The 19,773-nt window shown below is 37.4% G+C and overlaps 1 pseudogene; it reads left to right on the top strand.

Moving 5' to 3' along the window:
- Positions 1–1,186: 1,186 nt before the first annotated feature.
- The window catches only part of LOC131827862 (programmed cell death protein 7-like), a 71,565-nt pseudogene continuing 52,978 nt past the window's right edge, over positions 1,187–19,773 (top strand).

Here is a 19,773-nt window from a genome sequence, read left to right as displayed (position 1 = left end):
TTTTTGTTTTTACTTTTTTTTTTTTAAGATTTTATTTATTTATTTGGCAGACGGAGATCATAAGTAGGCAGAGAAGTAGGCAGAGAGAGGAGGAAGCAGGCTCCCCACTGAGCAGAGAACGGACATGGGGCTTGATCCCAGGACCCTGGGATCATGACCTGAGCCGAAGGCAGAGGCTTTAACCCACTGAGCCACCCAGGCGCCCCTTTGTTTTTACTTTTAAGAAGTTTCATTACTATCTGTATTGGTATAGATTTCTTTGATTTTATCCCATTTTATGTGTGTTTATTCAGTTTCTTGAATCTGGAGGTTTGTGTATTTTGCCAAATTTGGGAAGGTTTTAGTCATTCCTTTTTAAAATAGTTTTTCATTCCCTTGTTCTCTGGGACTCTGCTGAAATGAATGTTAGCTCTTTTGTTATTGTCCCCAAACCCCTGAGGCTCCATCCACTGAAAGAAAAAAAAATCTAGTTCTCTCTTGTTCAGACTGGCTGAATTATGTCTGCTGTTCAGACCAAGTGAGTTTTATCAATTAAGTGCAGTGACTATCCACTGTCACCTCCATTTTGCCATTTAGCCCATCCACTGAGTATTTTTTTTTCCATCTCAGTGATTATATTTTTCAGTTCTGTAGTTTTCTTTCTTTCTTTATTTCCTTTTTTCCTTTATCACTTCTATTGTTTTGCTGGGATTTTGCATTTTTAAAAATTTCTTTTAGGAGAATTTGTAACTGCTTGTTGATACAGTTTTATGATTGCTCTTTAGTATCTGTTCTTTGGTAAATGATTCCAACATACAATTCATCTTGGTTTTGCCATTTGTTGATCATCTTTTTCTGCTTAAGTCATGATTTTCCTGGTTCTTGGCAGATAACTAATTTTCTATTATATCCTGGACATCTTGAATATTACATTATGGGACTCTGAATCCTGTTTAATCTTTTTATTTCTTTAAGCAGGCATTCCAGTTAATGTGTACCACAAGGGGCCAGTGGGTGTATATCTTTAGTTTCCTGTTGGCCTTGCTGACATTACTCTGGCAAAAGTGAAATACTTGTTGAAGATAGCTGGGGTAAAATTTCACTTCTCCTTTGGTCCTGCTGAAAGCAGGGCACCAAACTCACCAGCTCATTGCCTTGGAATGGGGGTGTAAGTTTTTCCCCACCCTGTGCCCTCCTGCTACCAGAAATGGGGCAAGGAAGAGTTAAATCCTACGACTTCGTTACACAGAGTGGGAGTGGAGATGCACCAGGGGACACCTGGAGAGAAGTGAGGAGGGATGGTAATGTCTTCCACCACATTATCCAGCCTGGTTGATCACAGGTGGAGGTGGAGGCTCAGCTGCCCTGCTTCATCATAGCAGAGGGGGATCTGAGTACTGAATAACCCTGCCTTCTATCATTCTGCTCAGTCTAATTGATGCTGGATGGGTTGGAGGCTCAGCTCCCCACTGTCCTCCAATCTTAGAAGGGAAGAATAGGGGAAGCAGAGTACCCATAAGCCCTGCTTAGGACCACATTGTTCCGTGTCACTGACACCAGTTAAAGGCTCAGCTCCCAACTGAACCCTGCTGACATCATGGAAAGGATAGAGCCCAGTGGGGACTAGTCCCACCTCCTAACCAGCTCTGTAGAGTCTCGCTGTGGTTGGAGGTTTTGCTCACAGCTGTACCTGCTGATATTATCCCCTTATTGCCTATGCTCCTCAGCCCCACTGAGGAGGAATCTGGGTGCTGCCATTTCTGACAGGCAGAGGATGAAAGTTTAACTACCTTCTTGGCTCCATGGACACCACCATGGAAGGGATCAGAGTATTGCCATCCGCTCCCATTGGGCAGGAGTGGTGGGTGAACGATCAGCCCCTTGCCTAGTCCTGTTAAAACCACAGGGGTGAAGGAGTAAAAAAGGGGTGCGATTTTTCTGTGGTGTTAGCCAAAATAGTGTGAGGATTGCCAACAAGATTTTCTGTTGTTAAGCCATGCAGTCCTTTGGCTAGGGAAACAGGCTTTTCTCAGAACCCTACTTATGTATGCCATTGGCAATTCTGGGTAGGAGGCTCTGGATCAACTCGTCTGGGATGCATGTGAAACTGTAAGAAAAAAACAGGGGCCAATCCTGCTGTGTTGCTCCCCAAGTTTCAAGGTCTTCAGGCTTCCCTTCTTTCTACCTTTCAGTATTCCTATGCTTGTTTTTTTTTTTTTTTTTTTTTTTAAATCATATCCAGGGTGTTTTAGTTATGAGAGGGAGGAACATGTAAGAATAGAGTCTTTGCCAGAAAAAGAAATCTCCTATTTCCTTTTTGACCAACACAAACAAAGATTTTCCCTCTAGATCTGTAACAAAATAACTTCTGCTAAAGTCAGTAATAACTCCATGTGGCTAAACCCAGTGACTAATTCTCCATTCCCATCTTACATGGCCTATCAGCAGCATTTGGCATAGTTGGTCATTCCTTTTTGAAACACTTGTCATCAACTCCAGGATTTTACTTTCTCGTTATCATCCTCCTGCCATACTGACCCCCAACAATTAGAAAACACTGGAGTGCTCCAGAATTCTGCTCTCAGATCCCAAGTTTTCTCAGGTTACACTTACTCTTAGATAACCTCAATCAGTCTCATTGTTTTGTTTGTTTGTTTTTAAAATTTATTTATTTATTTATTTATTTGGTGGGGGAGAGGCAGAGGGAGAGAGAGAGATTCTTGGAGCAGATTCCCAATGAGCACAGAGTCCTATGTGGGGCGCCATCCATGACCCAGAGATCATGACCTGAGCTAAAACCAAGAGTCAGATGCTCAACTAACTGAACCACTCAGCTACTCATCAGTTTTATGGTATTAAATGCTGTTTATATTTAAATATGCTTAAAATTTCCAAATGTGTATTTCCACCTCTAACTCCCCCTTAGAATTCCAGACTTATATACACACCTGCTTACTTCAGATTTCTGACATCAGAGGTCTTGTATACCTCTCAGCTTTGGTGTGATTTCCTTCAAACATATTCCTTTTTCAGTCTTTCTCATCTTGGTAAATGGTGACCTCATCTTCCAACTTCTCAGGCCAAAAAACTTGGTGTCATCCTCGACTTCCTGGGTTTATTTTTCTCTAGTATCTCACGTCCAGTTTGTCACTTCTAACCTCAAAATATACCAAAGATCTGTCATACTCTACTGCCTCCACTGCTACCATCCTGATCAAAACCATCATCCCCTCTCACTGGTGATTGCAATTATCTCCACTTTATCACTTTTCCCTATCTGAGTCTCACATGGTCAACATCTCAATCTGGAAAAACAAGTATCAGCTCTCACCAAAACACTCTTGTTCTACTTTTTTGTTTATTTAATGTTAGGACTTGTGACGTTTGAAACATTTATGTGTTATACTTATTTTCCTACTTAAATTATTTCCTAAGGTCATCTGACTCTTTTGTAATAGAGCACATTTCTTAAAGTTCACTTTAAATTTAGAAAAACCTTTCAATCATTCAAATTAATATTTTAAGGGTTCAATAACATTACCTTTTAGCAACAAAGTAAATTGAAAAAAAAAGTAGATACAAGTAACAGAGGTTGACTGAGGTGGTTTATTGATTAATCCATTCCCAGTGTGTGTCAGAGTGGGACTATTTTATGAATTCTTATGCATGTGAATTTTGAGAAGGGGATAGAAATTCATTGCAAAGTCAGCCAGTTCCTCTCCTTATCAGGGCTAAATATTTTTCTTCCGAAAGAGCCCTTCAAGCCTTTGTCTCATTGAGGCACATATCCTGAATCTCAGCATAGCAGGGATTATTTGGAGTGTGGGGGCTGTCAATCCTTATGATGTAAAGGCAGATTAGTGGATGGTGTGATGACCATTAAAAACACCAATTGTAGCCCTAGTTGACAAGGATCATTTGTCTGCTTGACATCAAAAACAGTCTGAGTAATATGGATTGCAGTTTATCATTTTCCTAGAGGTACTTCTTCTCTTCTAGTTAACCATTCTTCTATCTGGATATCTTGCCAGTATATTGCTGATTTATTTTAAGATTTTCTATTTTTGATTTATTTACCCCTAACTTTCCTAATTCTTGAGAGTTTTCTTTCATTCATGGTACTTTAAGAAAGAAACTCAATTTCTCCTTTTTTTGAGGCTATTAAAGTTACCTAAAATTTATTTGGTACAATCCTTTTTTCACTATGTGTTTTGCCTTTGTTGTTGTTGTTGTTGTTGCTGTTGTTGAAAAGTATTTTTAAATTCACTAAATCTATTCTAAAAACATCAATTTGCTCAACACAGAAAATTAATACATATCAACATTTTGCCAAATTCTTTAACTTTTTAAAGAAAAATAAAATTATTAATAAACTTAAAATTAACTTTATGCTTCCGAAGCCATTCCAGTTCATTTACATGAATTTGATGTGAATCCTTCTAATCTTTTAGTTTGTTTTTCTTTTATCCATGTACTATCAGCAGTACATATGGTGAATTTTTCATTTTATTTTATTGATTTTTTTGTCTCTACCTTTGCTTTTATTGTGCTGTTTTATTATTTTTAAAAAAAATCAGTTCCTGTGTAGTTAACACAGTAGTTATATTAGTTTCAGGTGTACAATGTAGTGATTCAATGATTTTTTTAAAATCTTGATATCAAGTAGATATTTTCAAATTTTTGCTTTTCTTCCTTTCGATTATGTTAAATATCCTTTAAAAAGTAATTTCCCATAAAGTTTTAGAATCTGTTCGTCAAGTTCTATGAAGTTTCAATGTGAATTCATTGATTTAATAGGTTAAACTGCCTTTCTAGTCAAGGATATTTATCTCATGAGTTGTTCTGATTTCTTTTGCCTTTATAATGATTAATATTTTAATTTCACTTATAAAGTTTTATTTGTTGACTGTTTTAAAAAAATATTTATGCTTATGGGTCAGAGTTTTTATTACTGTTGTGAGCCATCACTGAGAATTAAACAAGAAAACCCAGGGATTGAGGCTCATGCTTTGCAGTATTGTAGCCCACAGTGGCAATGGCACTGTGTAGAGTAGAAAAGGACTTTTATCTATCTCAATGGGATTTTTTTGGTAGGTGGTCAATACATTTTTTTTAAAGTTTAATTAAGGTATGTTGGTCAATACATTTTTCTTCAAAAAATTTTATTTATTTACTTGAGAGAGAGAGAGAATGTGGGAGCAGCAGGTAGGGCAGAGAGAATCTCAAGTGAAATCTCAAGCAGACTTTGCACCAAGTGTAAAGCACCACATGGGACTTGATCTCACCCCCTTAGATCATGACCCCAGCTGAAATCATGAGTCCAATGTAAGCTGCCTGACCCATTCAGGAGCCCCAGATTAATATATTTTTTAAAGCTTAGTTGATGTATGTTGTACAATCAACTGCACATATTTAAAGTGTTCAATGTGGTCATCTTTGACACATGTGTAAACTATTTCCCATTTTCTTATAATCATATAAACCTGAAATTATCACCACAATAAAGATAATGAACAAACCTACTGCCACCAAAAATTTCCTAATGCAACTTTTAATACTTTCTTACGGTCCTGCTACCATTCTTAATGGAATTTCATGGGGGAAAAAGTAATAGCTGGGAAAGTGGATGTAAGCATGTGATCAGGAGAGGTGGTGCTGAGCTGTGTTCCTCACCTGCATGCACAATTTGGACAGTGTATGGTTACTTTATGGTAAGCTCTCTTTCTTCACTATCTAGGCTTTCTCTTCTTTTCATGTGAAGACCAGGCAATTCCTAACTGGCGACACTACCCTTGAATTATTCTTGAGTAGCAGGTGAATCTGAGCCTGAGATTTTTACCCTCCTTCTTGGGGATTTGGGGTGGTGCTGCCCTTTGTTCTCTATTCAGAAAATATAGAGAGTTCCCAGACAAGTAACCTACCAGTGTTGACACAGAGAACTGAACTATTCTAATTCTTAGAGGAAGCTACCTTTTCTACAGCCAGCCTGCAGATCCAAGTTCCATTTATAATATTGCTTCTCTTGATGAAGCATATTTAGAATTCCAAGTAATCTGGGCAAAAACAACCTCTAGAAAAAGGAGCTGCTTGGAAACTGGGGATACCTGTGCAGCTATAGTCTACTCTACATGAGGTTCTTTCATGTAAAGATCATTTTCAACTCATTTTGTTTAAAGCATTTTCTCCTGTTTGTCTGTCTCTATATAGAGAGTTATTTCCTTTTTTTAATTATTATTAGGGGAAAGTGAAAATTTATTTCATTGGAAACTTTTCCTCCCTTCCTTCTTTCTTCTCTGTCTCTCTCCTTCCCCTCCTCTCACAGAGGAGGAAAAAATTTCTCCTCTACCTTCTTCAGTTTAGTAGTCAGAGCTCTAAAAATTAAACTGAAAAAAAGCAGACTGACAGAAGAAAAAGTTTATTTCATATGCACACAAGAGCTTCACATAAAAGAAATGCAAACCAAAAGAAGGGTCAACTTAGCATTTTACCAGAAGCTGATAAATTGTGGAGAAGTGTCAAGACAAAGGAAAGGGGTTTTGGACTTTGTGGGGAGGTAAATATATTGGGAGAAACTAATGGAAGGTAAAGATTATTGCAGTAGGTTTTGGTTATGCAGATTCAAGCTGGTGCTGACTTTCTATTTCTCGTGATAAGGATTGTTCTCTTCCTCTGCGGATGGGAGAGGGGAGGGATACACCTTCACAAAGGGAGATTATGCCCTGTTTTTAGGCAGAAAGGAAGAGGGCCAGGAGTCACTCCTGTGTCTTCCATTTTTTAATTGCCTTCAGCTCAAAATAGTTCTTTTGCTAAAGTGACGTACTGAGTAGCACTTTCTGACCTCCTTCAAATTCTACTTTTCTGTTGTAGTTGCTCATTTCTACGCATAGGGTGTGAGGCCTTGGGTTCCACAAAGCCTCTCCCTATTGTGTTCTATTACTCAGAGGCCTTGCTGCATAGGAGTACAAGAACAGTGTCTCTAGGACCACGGGCTCTCAGAGTGCATTTTATCTGGTAATGAGAACTATTTTTCCATCACCAGGATGTCCCTTAAATTGTTTCAAACTCAAAGAGCCTTAAATATAAAGCAGCTTGATTCTTCTTGCTTTTAACACACAGTTTGAATGTAGGCACCTAAATTTGAAATGTTTGAAAATAAGAAATGTGATTGGTTTTAGCTATCTATTCATAAAAGGTTGGAGGGGTGTTGGTACCCCTGAGATCCGGAAAGCCCCGTGGTCATGCCTGAGGGAGTGAAGTACACTCAGGCCAGTGCTCATGCTGCTTTTTTTTGGAGAGAACTTCCTTTTGAATAGCTGATAGAAGCTGGGTTTCTTTGGAGACCCACAGACTTCCAGAACAATCATTTCCGTTCCCTACCACAAGTGTCTGCCTGTTTGGAATGGTGGAATAATGAGGATTCGTAACCCTTAACTCCTCCAGGAATAGGACAAGAGGTAGTATTAAAGCTTGTTAATATTTGATCATACTCTATCTCAATGCAAAGCCTCACTTGCCCAGAGCAAAAATAACTCATGTAGAGCTTACCTCTGGACCTAGAAATTTAGTCCTTAGTCAGACTCACACAATCTAACACACAATCTAACACTTGACTGACAACATCAGTTTGAATCCTTCCACTTTGTGAATAATCAGTTTCCCATGGTTTGATATGAAAAAGATAAGAAAAATGTCACCTTGAAAGGAAAAAACCACATAGTTTGTCAAAACTTGAATTTGGTTGGCATAGAAATGCATCATTAAAATATCAAGGTGTAGGTAAGTTATTGTAAACATTTCTTCTTGTATAGATATGAGGTTACTATTTCGCATGACTAACATAGACCTTAGCTTTTCTAAGTGTGGAAAATAAGGTCAACACTTAAGAAAAATATACATCTTGTTAATTATATTGAGTTTTCTCTTAAGAAGTAAGGAGAAAAATTATCTTGAAGAAAAAAAATGTAGGAAGGAGAAAGAATAAATAGAAAAAGAGAAGGGAATGGCTGTTGGTTGAGTGCTCCCTCTTAGGCAGGTGTTGTGCTATGCATTCTGCCCTTTGTTATTTCAGGGAGGAGAGAAGAGCAGAGATAGAGAAACTTCAGGAATACAACATCCCCCCTCTGGGGTATAATTAGCTCTTCCCTTTAAGAATCTTATATTACCTGACAATACATCATTGTCACAAGCCAACAACGGGACAGATTGTACTGGGCATAATGGTTCTTATTTTAAATGAAAGGGGAAAAATACAAAGCACTTCTGTACAGAGACTTCCAGAAGGATTACAGGTCTCTCAGATTTGCTTTCCCTGATATGCCTTGGCTTCTCTTGCCTGCTGATGAGAAATTTGTGAATCTACTTTTGCTATTATGGAACATTATTCACTTTATTTTTTTAAATTTAATTTTATTTTTTCAGTATTCCAAGATACATTGTTTATGCACCACACCCGGTGCTCCTTAATACCCACCACTAGGCTCACCTAAGCCCCCAACCACCTTCCTTCCAAAACCATAAGTTTGTTTTTCAGAGTCCACTGTTTCTCATGGTGCATTTCCCCCTCTGATTTCCCCCAACTCACTTCTCTCCTTCTCCCAATGTCCTCCATGTTATTCCTTATGCTCCACAAGTAAGTGAAACCATACGATAATTGACTCTCTCTGCTTGACTTATTTCACTCAGCATAATCTCCTCCTGTCCTGTCCATGTTGATACAAAAGTTGGGTATTTCTTTCTGATGGAGGCATAATACTTCATTGTATATATGGACCATATCTTCTTTATCCATTCATCTGGAAGGCGTCTTAGCTCTTTCCACAGTTTGGAGATTGTGGCCATTGCTTCTATGAACATTGGGGACATAGGGCCTTCCTTTTCACTACATCTGTATCTTTAGGGTAAATACCCAGTACTACAATTGCAGGCTCATAGGGTAATTCAGTTTTTAATTTCTTAAGGAATCTTCACACTGTTTTCCAAAGTGGCTGCACCAACTTGCATTCCCACCAACAGTGGAACATTATTCACTTTAAATAAATGAATATTTGTTGAGCACCTTTTATTTGCAATGAGGTGTGACAGGTGGAGTGAGATGATCTCTGTGCTCAAGGGCATAGACATCCACTAAAGAATAAACACCAGACCCACTCTACAACAAAGAAGGTACAAAGTTCCCTCATACAATCAGATGTTAATTCTAATGAAAGGTTGGCAGAAAACTTCCAGAAAGTTAATTGGTGGATTATGAGAGATGAGAGAAAGTGATTCTAGACAAAGGGGCTAAAGAAAGGCAAGGAGCCATGAAAGTGCCTCTCTTAGCTATGGAATTGCAAAAACTGGGTTTGGTTGGATGTATAGTTACCTGAAGTATAAAGAATCACTGGAAAGACAGATTACATCTGGGCTTTGGTGGACTTTGAATGCCAGATAGAACTTCCAATAAAGGTTTTTGAACAGAGAAAGAGAGAATAGAAAAGAGAGAGGCTGGAAGTAGAAGACTACTAAGAAGACCATCATTGTCAATAGTCTGGGTTAGAAGTTATGTGGGAAAAAACCATGAGACTAACAATGGAAACAAGCATAACCTTCAGAAAGATATTAATGGTTGGTCAAAGGAGCTTTGGGCACCGACATGGGAGACCTAAGTTCTGTCACTTTTAAGGCATGTGACTGAGCTAGTCTCTTCAGTTGCTGAGATCAAGTTCTTGATCTGTAAAGTAGAAATAATATCTTAGAAGTTTTATGAGAATACTTTGAAAATTCTAAGCTGCCATACACACTGTTCTAGATTCTGGGGGTGTGGTAGTGGAATAAAACAAACAAAATTGGCAGGTGCCCATACTCTTGGGGAGAATAGAAAAGAAATACTATTTAAGTAGGTAAATTGCAGACAGAGTTTGTAGGAATCAGTAAGGAGGAAAAATAGAGGCAAGAGTGTGGATATAAAATGCTGGAAAAGGAGCATGAGGTTTTAGATAAGGTGCAAGGGCAGGAGCTCACTCTGACAGACTGGGAAAAAATGAGGAGCTTAGTATGCAGTTATGTGGGAGGAAAAGTTCTGGGAAGAGAAAACAGGAAGTACAAGGGTCCCAAAGCAAGAGCACCCTGGGAGTATTTGAGGAATATATGAAAACCAGGGTGCTAGAGCAGATAGATGGGAAGTCAGATTATGTAGAGTTTTGGGGATAAAGTGAGTACTTTGGCTTTTACCCTTAGTTTAAAGGGAACTACTGCAGGGTTTGAGCAAAGGCATGACAAGATGTGACCTAGGTTTTAACTGTATCCTTCTGATAGTATATTGAGAACAGAGGCAGGAGTTAAGGAGAAAAACAGAGAGATCATTTTTGGAATGGTCCAGAGTTCTAACAGGTTATGGTGCTTGCCCCAGTGTAGGGGAATGGGGGTTAGGGTGTGAGAAACGTCCAGCCCCTGATATATTTTGAAAGTAAAGTTCACGGCATTTGCCGATAGACTCCAGATGGAGTATAAGAAAAGGAAAGTCAAGAATGACTTCAAGTTTAATGAATATGCCCTTGGCCAATTTAAAGAAAATTCCAAAAGAAACTAGATTGTGTGGGAATCTTAGGGGTTCCATTTGGCACATGTAATAATTAAAATATCTGAATGGAAATATATGTCAGGCAGTTGACCATGAGTTGGAGTGGAGGAGAAAGGCCTCATGGTGATGTGAAATTGTGAGTCGTTAGCATGTAGTTACTGAGAGAAAAAGTGAGTTTTGCCAAAGTGGTTTTATTAACCAAGGTTTTGTTATAAAAGTAGTTTTTCAAGTCCCTGAGAGTGGAAAAAAAAAAATAGACAAAGAATGGTCAGACCATATCTAAAAATAAAGCTCTGATCCTTAATCTGCAGCAACCAAACTAGGAAGCCAGTCTGCTATCTTTGTGTCAGCTTGTAGGAAGTCAGCCCACTATCTCTAGTAACAATCCAGGAAGCCAAACAATAACTCCTGTGACATCAGCCCCAAATGGCCAGGACTTGATTAATAATTGATAGCTTTCCTAATTTTTGTCCCCACTTCCAACTTAGAACAAACCAGAGGAAGTCCAACACACCCCTAAGCCATCAATAGGATCCCAAATTCTAATTAGCCAGCTACAGCCCCCCACCAAACCCAGGTCAACAGCCTCCAATCAAAGTACACCCAAATCCTTCTCTTTCTTCTATAAAACTTCTCCCCTCTTCTGTCTAACTTCCAGTCTCTGACAAATGACAAAATGGTAGCTTGCTGATAGCAAGCTCTGAATGAATAGATTATCGACTTGTTCTCATTTGACTGGTCTTGGTTTATTTCCACACTCCCCATCATGTCTGTAGACAATAGAAAAATGACCACTCCAGTATGGAGATTATCTGAAGAAATGTTGATATAGTTCCTTCTACAGAGAATACCATAATATTCATAAAACACTGTATTTTTGGCTTCCCTGAACTGTCTTAGTTAAAAAATATTTAAACTTAATATTCATTGTCAAGGCATTTATATGCATCAAAGAACAATTATGTTAAATTGACTCTTTTCTGCTATGAAACAGCTGAGACCAAACAATCAATTATCTGGCCAAGCAGCTGCCCTAATCTAGTTATTTGTACAGAAATAACCAGAACAGTAATGGTCTATTTATTTTGTGCTAATAAAAGTTGAATTTGGCTTTGTCTAAATAATTTGTTCAAAAATTTTTCTTATCATGATAGTGGATTTAAAAAAAACATATTTGGCAGCATTTCTATGATAAAAATTCTGTAAATATTATAGTCAAAGTGTTTAATGGTTAAAAGGTTCATATATTTAAAAATATGGTTTTGTTAGGAGGGCCACCTGGGTGACTCAGTGGGTTAAGGCCTCTGCCTTCAGCTCAGGTCATAATCTCAGGGTCCTGGGTTGGATCCCTACATCAGGCTCTCTGTTAGGCAGGGAGCCTGCTTCCTCCTCTCTCTTTGCCTGCCTCTCTGACTACTTGTGATCTCTGCCTGTTAAGTAAATAAAATCCTTAAAAAAATACTCGTTTTTTTTAAAATTTTATCTAAATTATTTAAACTTCATTATAATATTTTTCAACATGAGATTTAGAAATTAAAAAGAAGCTGAGTTTTTAAAAAGATTTTATTTATTTATTTGAGAGAGTGAGCAAGGGAAGGGGCAGAGGGAGAGGAGAAAGAGAATCTCCAGCAGATTCCATGCTGAGCACAGAGCCAGATGTGGGGCTGAATATCACAACCCTGAGATCATGACCTGAGCTGAGATCAAGAATTAGATGCTCAACCAACTGAGTCACCCAGGAGCCCAAAGAAACTGAGGTTTTATGGCTATTGAAAAACATCCTAGTTTGGACTCAGTTGGATAAGGAGAACCTAATGTAACTCATAGGACTTAGTTACAGATATAGCAAGACAATGCATATGAAATAATTTTGCAAGAGAAGTCTAACATCAGTGGAACTTAATTTTACTATTAGCTTATATTCATATTTAGCAACTCAAAGTAGCCTGGAAGTATTTTAAATGTGTTTCTTGTCCTCGTTCAGAGTAACAGATGCCAGAGTACCTTTGCTTCCCTTGGATAAATGTCACCTCTTTTCCCTGTTTTGGTTGCTGGTCTAGAGTATCTCAATGGCCAGACATTTCCCTTTGTCCTGGGAAACACACAGAGCCTGTATTGTACCAGACTAATGAGATCAGAAGGCACCCAACTTACTAACTTATCAACATGACACTGTTACAGGCTACATACACCAATGTCCAAAGATACATGTTGAGGAGCAGAGCCACTGCATTTATTAAGGGCATTGTGTACCCGTGCACTGTCTCCAGAGCCTCCCACCTCCTTCCAGCAGCCCACCTCAGCATTTATAGGGACTATGTATTATGTCCTCTCAAAGAAAACAGCCTTTCTCCCAGTCTAAGGAATGCAGATAATGGTAGATGGTTCAGGATTTCTTTATGTGTAAAAACAATCGAAATTATCCAAAACAAAGAATGTTCCCTCTCTAACTAGGACTTCTTTTATTAAAATCTTTGCCGGATTGGGCAGCCCATTTTCCCTCTAATTAGTGACTTTCATACAGGCTTGCAAGAGGAGTTTCCTGAATCTTGCAGAGGGACTGGCTACTCCATTTCTTCATTGCTTTTTGTGTCTCTGGAGGAACGCCAAGTGCCAAGAGAACCCAGAATTTCTCTCAGAGGTCTAGGGCCTTCCTTGCAAGCACAAACTAAAGCAAGGGAGAGAAATTCTTCATTTTGCAAGATCTCCAAGTGATAGTTTCTAACTGAACGCATTTACTGTTCCCTAAATGGGTTAGTAGAGCTACTAGTTAATTGTTCACTATAAAATTATGTAAACACTGGACCACATCTCATGTTAATGCCTAAGCAACCAGAATGTAGGATATACAATATTATCTTTAACCCAGCTTTTTAAATCTTAGCTTTTAAAATGTATAATCGTACATAACACAGATTTTTAGCTTAGCATTGTACTGCTAACTATATTTTGTTACACAGAGATCTGTGCTTGACCAATTCCATTATCCTTACAAATGATAGATTTACTCCAAAAGGTGATAAAGAAAATTGTGGAGAGGATGTGGAGAAAGGGGAACCTCTTACATGGTTGGTGGGAATGCAAATGGAGCAGCCACTTTGGAAACCAGTGTAGAGATGCCTCAAGAAATTAAAAATAGAGTAAATGAAGCAATTGCACTACTGAGTATTTATCACAAAGATAAAGATGTAGTGAAAAGAAAAGGCCATATGTACCCAATGTTCATAGCATTGGAAATAGCTGAGAACTGTGGAAATAGCTGAGATGCCCTTCAACAGATGAATGGATAAAGAAGAGTTGGTTCATATACATAATGGAATATTACTCAGCCATCAGAAAGGACGAATACCTAACTTTTGCATCAGCATGGATGGGACTGGAGGAGATTATGCTGAGTGAAATAAGTCAAGCAGAGAAAGTCAAGTATCATATGGTTTCACTTACTTGTGGAGCATAAGGAATAATGTAGAGGACTTAGGAGAAGGAAAGGAAAAGTGAAGGGAGGGAAGTAGGAGGGGTGACAAACATGAGAGGCGTGGACTCTGAGAAACAGTCTGAGGGTTTTAGAGGGGAGGGGGATTGGGGAATTGGTAAGCCTGATGGTAGGTATTAAGGAGGGCACATATTGCATGGAGCATGGGTGTTGTGCATAAACAATGAATCTTGGAACACTGCATCGAAAACTAGTGATGTATTTTATGGTGAATAACATAACAATAAAAAATATATGTAAGAAAAAGAAAATTGTAGGATAGAATCATAACCAGCCTTTATTTTGAAGTAATATCTTACTATTTTGTTGAATTCAAAGTAACTTCTAGACACCATCTTATTATCACTCATCACAACACAACTATGCAGCACTCATTAAGAAACTGAATACCACAGTATTTTATGGTTCAAGTGAAGCAACAATGATATTACTTCGTCTTTTGATCTCTGTGCTTGACATGCTGGGGAAGATGAGTTGTTTGGGATCTCCAGACTTGTGATTGTCCCAATAATTCAGCCAAAACAGGCTTCAGTAAAAATATTGAGTAGAGTTTGAATTTAATTTTTCTTTCATTATATGACTACTTACTAAATTCTTCATTTTACAATTACCTTAATATTTTTAATATTTTATTTTGTAGGGAAAGACCACATCAAACAACAGTTTTAAAGGCTTCTAGTGCTTCTTTAGGTCTTTGTCAAGTCCTCAGTTATCACAAAACAGAAGAGAGTGAGACACCAAATATACAAACAATGGCCAGATCATATATAAAAGAACAGAACTTTGATGCATACCCTGTGCCACCCTGCCAGGAAACCAACCCCTTATCTACAACAAACCACACTGTAGGTCAGGCAGCTATAAGTCATGAAGGGGAACAGAAGCTGCCACCCAAAAATACGCCAGTTTGGCATGAGGATTTTTTTTTTTGAGCTGATGGCAATTCACAAACAGCAAGCTCAAAAAGAGCTCTCCATGCTCTCCAATCTGCCTAAAGCATAAAATTCCCTTTGTGAAGTGATCCCTCTCCCCTCTTCTGTGATAGGAAGAGAAGGACTCTTAGTCCTCGGAGACTATTCTTGTCACTGGAGATAGCATGGCTTGAATCTGTGTAAACTAACTTCACTGAAATAGCCCTTGTCTTCCATTTAGTTTTCCCATGTATTTACTTTCCTGGTTGACCACCCCGAAGCCCAACACCCGTTTTCTCTGTCTGGACACTTCTCCAAAATTTACTGTGCTTTACGAAAATGGTTTTAAGTTCCCAGGTCTAGCCTTCACTGAGTCTTTACTTCTTTTCTATGAAGCCTCCCTACACATGTGAAATAAACATTTTCTCCTTGTTAATCTGCCTTTTTTCAGTTTAATTTTCATACCCCAGCTGCTGATATTAAGAGGAAAGAGGAAAAAGATTTTTGCCCTCCTGTACAGTTTTAGAGATCCAGATGGGATGCCACTCCCCTGGGAGGCTGTAGCTGAGTCTCGGAACATCTGACAAAGCAGAAAAGGCAAAAATTCTTACCAAGGCACCCTCTCTGATTTCTGCTTAGAGTCTGATCGCATGAGAGCATTAGGAATTTATTCTTGTCTAAGTTTACATTGGCAGGAGAAATCACTCAAAACTAGTTCTCTGAATAATACTCTTACGTAACTCTTGGTTTGGGGTCCTTATTGGTTACTGATTCTTTTCCTTCCAGTGACAGCATTGTTTTCCTTTTTATGTATTATGTGTAATTTGTCATAAAGAGGAGAATTGCAGGATGAGATTTTCCTTCTGCCTTCGCTTTATGTCCTGAGGGCATGGCTTGGTTCCCTCTAGCTTTTACCTGTCAAGGGTCTGCTTGTTGGATCTGCACCTGCTGTGAGGTTGGGGGACACTGAGAATTTGTGGTGGTCTGTGCTGCATATGTGGGCTGCACCCCAATTGTAGCTGATGTCCTGCTGATCATTGTCAGCTCTCAGAGTGCCCAGCTAGGTTTTTCTTGTAGTTATCTTTGGAAGTGACTTGAAATCATGGGGGGACTGCATCTTTTACACCTTCTTATGTTCATGGTTAAGCTATATATATATATATATATATATGTATATATATACATATATATATATATATATATATATATATATAAAAGCTTATTAGTTTTAGTTTTGAGTCACATTTGGGATAGACACACATTTGGAAAAAAATTCTCAAGTGCTATTTGGAAACAAATTGAATATATTATCCATTCATACGACCTTTAAAAACATCCAGACAGTCACTTGGTATTTCTAAAAATTTCCTTGACCAAAATTTAGCCCACAGTCTCTATTAGGTCACATATTAGGGGAAATTTTAAAAGTAATCTCCTCAAATACTGGCAAAAAGTTTTAGTTGTCATTGAGTGGATAACTTTAACTTGTTCCATCTGCCAGAAACATATAGGATCTATTTCATATGGACCAATGAGTTTATATTACTATTTTACTGAAGTCATGGCTAACATTCTTTTCATTCAGGTATAATTGGCATACAGTGTTATACTAATTTCAGGTGTATAATACAGCGACTCAACAACTCTATACATTACTCAGTGTTCAAGAGAAGTGTACCCTAAATCTCCTTTACTCATTTTCCCCCTCCCCCCACCCACTTCCTTTCTAGCAACCACTAGTTTGTTCTGTATAGTTAGGAGTCTGGTTTTTTGGTTTGTCTCTTTTTCGTTGTGCTCATTTGTTTTGTTTCTTAAATTCCACATATGGGTGAAACCATATGGCATTTGTCTTTCTCTGACTGACTTATTTCACTTAGCGTTATACCCTTTAGATCCACCCATGTTGTTGCAAATGGCAAGACTTCATTCCTTTTTATGGCTGAATTACAGTCTTTAAAATATATACTACATCTTCTTTATCCATTCTTCTATCAGTGGAGAATCGAGCTGCTTCCGTATCTTGGCCATTGAAATAATGGTACAATAAACATAGAGGTAGATAGATCTCTTCCAATTAGTGTTTTTATTTTCTTCAGGTAAATACCTGATAGTGGAATTGCTGGATCATATTGTAATTCTAATTTTAATTCTTCAAGGAAGTTCCATACTGTTTTCCACCAGTTTGCATTCCCACTAACAATGCATGAGAATTCCTTTTTCTCCACATCCTCACGAACATTTACTATTTCTTTTGTTTTTGATTTTAACCCTTCTGACAGGTATAGCGTGATATCTCATTGTGGTTTTAATTTGCATGTCCTTGATGGTGTGACATTGAACATCTTTTCGTGTGTCTATTGGTGACCTATTTATCTTTTTTAGAAAAATGTCTGTTCATGTCCTCTACCCATTTTTAGTTGCATTATTATTTTTTTCTTGTTGAGTTGTATAAACTCTTTATATATCTTGGACATTAACCCCTTATCAGATATATCATTTGCAACTATCTTCTCCATTGAACAGGTTGCCTTTTTGTCTTACTGAGAGTTTCCTTCACTGTGCAAAAGGTTTTTATTTATTTTTGTATACTTATTTTTATTTATTTTGGTAAAGCTTAACTTTACTATAAGATATCTATTTACATCTCTCTGTATGTTATATATGTCTATGTATGTATATACATATTTATCTATAATGGCATTTCTCTGCTTCTGGATGTTGTTATCAAAATTGACTTCTAAAAGAGTTCTGTCTTAGTTTACTTACAAAAAACAATAACCACAGGGGTTATTTACTTAAAAGTTAAGTAAGTTTTTTACTTACAAAAAACAATAACCACAGGGGCACCTGGATGGCTCAGATGGTTAAGCATTTGCTTTCAGCTCAGGTCATGATCTCCAAGACCGGGGATCAAGACCCATGTCAGGCTCCCAACTTAGTAGGGAGTCGGCTTCTCCCTCCCTCTTTGCCTCTCCCTCTTCTTGTGTGCTCTCTCTCAAATGAATAAATAAAAAAATCAGTACATATATAAATTAAGTATTCATAAAACTCTCAGAACTATCAAATCTAACCTATGTGTTCTTAAGGGATGATCTTTGGAAAATAAAGCTTATTTAATATTGTTGGGTTAGTTAAAACATGCATTTCTTCAGAACTGTCTGCCTTATATTTAAAATCATTTCTCAGGTACTGGGGTGGCTCAGTTAAGAGGCTGCAGGGAGGCTTCTTCTCCCTCTGACCCTCTCTCTCATGAGTAAATAAATAAAATATTTGAAAACAATAAAATAATAAAATAATTTCTCCTTAATATTGAAAGAGCTAATTAAAAAAAAAATCTAAACCATGATGCTTTACCTTACCTTCAAATATTTTATTGTCACTTTGGTTAAGTACATAGTTATTCCACTTGGGCTTACTAGTCAAATAAGATTATATTATCTCTTTTAGATTTTAGAAACTGTAAAATTAGGAAATAATTCTAAGAACAAAATGTTCAATAAAAATAAATAACTTGATGTATGTCAAAAACAAGTTGGTGGGGAGAATCACATGTTTAATTTTTAGGTTCTTTAATTCTGCAATATTTATTGCTTGCCTAACATGACTATGTTACAAAATTTGTGAACAAGAAAATAACTTATGGTAATGGCTAGTTTTGTCCAAAGTCTCATGAAACTTCATAAACAGTCCAAGCATAATTGATAAGAACCCATGCTTTAGGTGGATATAAATGAAATAAATTTTGTAAATGAACTTTTCTGCTTAAAAATAGTTTCCAAAACACTTTCAGTGACTTTAAACCTTGAAATTATAATTATTTGAAAGATGGATATTAATTAATCTCGATTACAAATAAGATAAAATACTGAAACACTAATTGTGAGACATAAGTTTAAATTTATCTACTTTTGTGTTCTTATTTTTACAAGAAGATTAAAAAGATATTTGAGTCTATTAGTAAACATGGGGGCTGGAGAAATGAGAAAATGTTGGTCAAATGGTAGAAAATTCCAGCTATAAGATTAATAAGCTCTAGGGGTGCCTGGGTGGCTCAGACAGTTAAGCAACTGACTCTAGGTTTCAGTTCAGCTCTGGAGCCCTGCATCAGGCTCTGTGGTTAGTGCAGAGTATTCTTATGATTCTCCTCTCCCGCTCCCTCTGTCCCTCCCACTGCCCACTCATGTGCTCTCTCTCAAATAAATCTTTAAAACAAGATCAGAAAGCTCTAGGGTTCTAACAAACAACATGTTGACTACAATTAGCAGTATCGTATTATATACTTTAAAATTCTTTTATACTTTAAAAATTTTTTAAGAGAGTAGATATTAAATATTATTCCCACAAAAGACAATCATTATGTGAGGAGCTTGAAGTGTTACCTCACATTATGTGATTATCATTTCATAGTATATACATGTATCAAATCATTACATTGTACACCTTAAAATTACATGTGTTATATGTTAATAATATCTTAGAAAGGCTGGAAAAAATGATATAATGAAGGGAAATACCATCAAAATAGCGAAAACTATATACGAAATTTCTGAGAATGGTTTCACTAAAAATGTATAAAACCTTTATGATTAAAACTATAAAACACTCCTCAAAGACACAAATATAGATTTAAATGAAATGCAAGACAATATGCTTGAAATAGGATGCCTGCACATCCTAAAAATATTATAAATGAAAAGATGAAGTGTCAATGGGGAACTTCATGATGGATGGGAGGCTGACAGCCTCACTAATCTATCACAACATCACTGAGAGTGGGATAGCCAGACCTTTTGTGCTTCCTTATCTGATGCAATTAACAGCATGTGGCACTC

The sequence above is a fragment of the Mustela lutreola genome, chromosome 3 (genome assembly GCF_030435805.1).
Source record: "Mustela lutreola isolate mMusLut2 chromosome 3, mMusLut2.pri, whole genome shotgun sequence".
NCBI classification, from domain to species: domain Eukaryota; kingdom Metazoa; phylum Chordata; class Mammalia; order Carnivora; family Mustelidae; genus Mustela; species Mustela lutreola.
Note: the sequence above shows the minus strand (reverse complement) of the source record. Positions and strands in the feature narration are given on the sequence as shown.